At 41.0% G+C, this 4,282-nt stretch overlaps 1 pseudogene; it reads right to left on the bottom strand.

Moving 5' to 3' along the window:
- Nucleotides 1-286: 286 nt before the first annotated feature.
- Nucleotides 287-1,438, bottom strand: LOC147648107 (uncharacterized; annotated as a pseudogene).
- Nucleotides 1,439-4,282: the final 2,844 nt, after the last annotated feature.

The raw sequence follows: 4,282 nt of genomic DNA, 5'->3' as shown, positions 1-4,282 counted from the left end.
CACTCAGTATATCCCTTGAACATAGCATAGGAGTTAGTGTAGATACAGACAGGAGAGGTATTCTGTGCCTCACGTTGGAAAACACTCCAAACAGCTATCAGCACTGCAGCCTGAGAGCTGCTTTCTTCCTCAGTAACGATTTGTTCAGCAGAGGAAAGCTGGAGGGCTACTGCCCTGCAACTCCACACCTCTCCTTCTCGTTTGGCAGAGGTACCAGTGAACCAAGAGTTTGCTGATTGTTTTTGCTCACTGTCCAGAACCTGTGAGTGGTGTTGCTTTGGCTCACTGCCCAGAATCAGTTGAGGGGGAGGTGGAGCGCTCGGTACAATGGGGCTGGAATCCTGCCACTGAGAGGCCAATTTACTTAATTTTTCAAGGGACAGTTTCATCTATTAAACCCTTTGGTACCCCTTTCTTCACCCCCAAGTTCCACCAATACTGTCGGCTAGAAATCAGCCTACCTTTTTCTGTTTTTATGTTAGGAAGGGCAATGTACCTAACACCCTTTATTTTTTCTGTTTTTTTCTCTGGGGGTTTTACAGGACCATACTTTCTGTTATAATTTAGTAACTCTTCTGCAACTTCACTCCATGTCCAGATTTTGTGTTCTCCAGCAACTGAATTGTGTTGTGAGTCTGTGTGTGGTGAAGAATTTGTGTATGGAGAAAACCCAGGATCAACAGATCTACTTTTATTATTTGGGTTTCCCAGAAACCTGTCCAGTCTTTCTACTGGGCTTATGGCAGCTATCTTTTTCTGGAGAAGGATAACAGTGGGTTTAAGCGATTCTGGAAGGCCACGAATTAAAGGGGTCATAATTTCAGCTTTCACAGGTAACAACATTGGTGATTCATAGCCAGCAATTAATTTTCTTTCACGAATCAGTTGCAAACAAGCTGCTTTATGACTATTTTATAAAGTTTGGTCTGGAGAGCCGGTCAAAGCTACAGGATCTCCCCTTTCCAGGGGGTTAAGTCCCCCTGCCCAATATGCAGCTTGCTGGGTTAGGGACCATAGGTTGCAGTTATCTCCTGTTGTTATGTCCCCAATAACCACTTGCTTCTTGTTCAGGTAATTGAATTTGATCTCCCCCTGTGAAAGACACTTGAAAAATGTATTGTGTCTCTGACTCGTGAGGGAGACGCCCGTACTCCTTTTTTAGTTTGGCCAGTTCAGTAGCAGTGTACGGGATTTCTTTAGTGGTTATATGTGGATCAAGGTCTTCATCATTGATATAATTATATTCTGTTTTAATTAAGGGTCTCATTTGGGAACAACAATTTTCACCACAACTTTTTACCAAATGTAATTCTGCTTGAGGATATATGTGATTTATCTGAGGCATTTCTTTCTTCGATGACTCCTTAAAGGAATCAGCACACCGTGAATTTTTGGCACGTTCCTCACTCAGGGCAGTTCGTAAGAAATTATTTTCATTTTGCAAACTTTCAGCCAAATTTTGTAGGGATTGAATAATTACATTTTCTTCCTGCCTCGTCTCATGCAGGCCTCTACAGCTGACGTAAGGAAAGCTCCCAGTACAGAACAAATTATGGTTTTATTTTGGCCAAATTTTGATTTTTCTTCATGTTGTATCAACAGCTATCTATCAGTTACATTTTCCAGGTTGAACCAATTATTTTGAGCCCATTCTTCCCCAGCTGGAGAGGGCCTAGCGTCATGTTTTGCTAACAAAGCAAAAAATGTAGCTTTATCTTTTGCACTAGAGTCTTCAGAGTTTTCATTCATCTCTATGTGTGAAGGGACCAATACCACTACAGGGAGGTAAAACTTAGTTACGCTACGCAGTCCACGCTATGTTTCCCTTTGCTTCCCTGTACGGGTGGAGAGACCAAATCTGCTTGGGAGGTGCTCTTTCAATTTAAAATATCTGGTGGTCTCTCCACTACACCAAGCAGTTAAAATATATTATAAAAAAAAAAAAAATCAGTCCCACCTTTTGTACTCATAGATCCCTTGCTAAATTCTGAAGACAGAGCCCTCAAACGAGTGTAGGGGTGTTTTTCACCTGTGCGTGTGCAGTTTGCGAGAAATTCGAGTCGCCTCCCTTGCTTTCTAGACGCTGCTCACCAGCGTGGCAGGCTAGGGGCAGCTGAAGTGAAACGTCCTTCCCCTGATGCAGACTGCACAACAACCTGCAACCCCTTCTGTCTCTCAGAATCCTGTCCGTGACGCCAATTTATGTCACGATCCACAAGGTGGGATTCGTGATGTGGTTCTTTTAGTCAGTCTTAGAGTACAAAAGATTATCAGCAAACCAGGGACTTAAACAGCAAAACACACTTTATTGAGTGCTCATCAGCACTAATATGTGATAGAGGGAAAAGAGGAGAAGGCAAAGCATAAGGAAAAGAGAGTAAGGGCATTATAGCTACCAACATCGAAGTCCACTCAGCCGTCCAACGACACAGAGTCTTCTGTCTGTTGGGGAGATCTCAAAGGAAAGCAAGTTTTGGGGTGTATTTTACAGTCTTTTACAAAGCGAGGGGCACAGGGCCAAAACCAGAGGAGACTGATGAGCATGGTGAAGAGGCCCATTGCTCAGGGGGGCAAGCATGGGGTACAAGTCTCTGCTCGCCAGCAGGAGCGAGGGCAGTGTACCGTGGTAGCACAGCAAGCACACCTGCAAACAATCACTTGGCAAACATCCACCTCAACCAGGCCAGAGCCCCTGTACGGAGTCCCTTGTGATATTCAGGGTCTTTGCTGCGGTTGTGAGACAGATGGGAGAATCTTCGGACCGTCTCTTACGGCTGGTTAGGAAGTGGGCAATTTAATTTCTCTGCAAGCATGAAATTCTAGCATGAATTAATTTGCTTCATGCAGAGTCCTGCTGTTTTCTTTCTTCAATCATTGTTTACTACATAAATTCACACCTCATGTTCTTTGATTGTTATTATTTTTTCAACAACTCCTGCTTTCTTCAGTGGATGCCTTGGATTTCTAATGAATAAATTAACTCCTAAAGAAAAACAGGAAGATCAGCTCATCTCAGTAAGCCCCACTAAGCTACTAGGGCTAATTTTAGTATGTAAAGTAAGAAAACCAATAGGACTGGATCATGTTTGTTGGACAGAACCACAGAGAGACAACTACAAAGATTTGGAAAGGCTTCAGAAATGTTTGGAGAATACAGATCACTAGAGAAAAAGGAGTTTTTAGGTGGTAAGCATCCAGAGAGTGAGAAGTTTTGGACTGTTCAAAAGACAATAATGTTACTGTTTTGGAGCACCTAAAAGAAAGATCTATAGGAACAGATTATATTTTGTCTGTGTAGAGAGACCTTTCCTATCAAAACCTAAGTAGCTCGAACATGTTTACATGCAGATTTCGTTATTTTAATAACTGAACTAAATATAGAAGAAAGATAGAAGCATATGTATAAACCACAATGAATTCTCAACAAATAAAGTGAGAAATTACTTATGATAAATCATAAAATTTAAACTAATTAGGTGTAGTATACTAATTATTACACTGGATTTCATAAACAAAAATTCACCTAAAAAACTTGCAATGTCAGCATTTTACATATCAGTAAAATGATATGTAAAATGTCATAGTACCACAGAATTTATTATACTCTTGAAACAGTGAGCCCTATGTATACAGGATATGATCCTGTATTACTGAAAGGTTCTTGTAAATTCCCCCTTTTTTGTCACTAAATAGCTCAATACAGCCCAAACAGTGGAAAGGCTGGTCATCAAATTGGTCAGATCAATATTTGTCATCATAATGTGACGATTATTTTTCATACAAGTCACATCTCAGAGATTTCTGTCACTGCCTGGAGAATTATGTTTTTCTAGACCACCAGACAAAGTTATGGTTTTCCTTATATTGTTCTAACTTAAACAGCATCTGAGAAAATTTCCACTACCTAAAGCAGGTCTCAGTCAGTCCTGTTGTTAGTAATGTTAGAGAAAAAATACTGTGTTTGACCTTCTCAACTCACATCACCCCCTCAACAGTAATGGAAAATGACCTGCTAATAAGCATTCATTTCCCTGCCTTGCAGTCTGAAATCAACAGTTTGGAGGTGGGAGAAGCTGATAATATGTGGAGGTAAAGGGAAAACAACCTTTGTGAACAAGCAGGAAAAGTGTATTAGGAATCCCCAAAAACAAAATCAGATTTCCAGCTATTCATTGTGAATGAGAGAAGGAAAACAGCAGGAAGTTCCTTGGCTTACCTGATAGTTTGGGAGCTAGCTAAATTTAATGTGTCCGACTAACTCACATGGACTAGGACATAAGTG

The sequence above is a fragment of the Cyanistes caeruleus genome, chromosome Z, assembly GCF_971803275.1.
Source record: "Cyanistes caeruleus chromosome Z, bCyaCae1.hap1.1, whole genome shotgun sequence".
Taxonomy (NCBI): domain Eukaryota; kingdom Metazoa; phylum Chordata; class Aves; order Passeriformes; family Paridae; genus Cyanistes; species Cyanistes caeruleus.
This window is presented reverse-complemented; position numbering and strand designations above follow the sequence as displayed.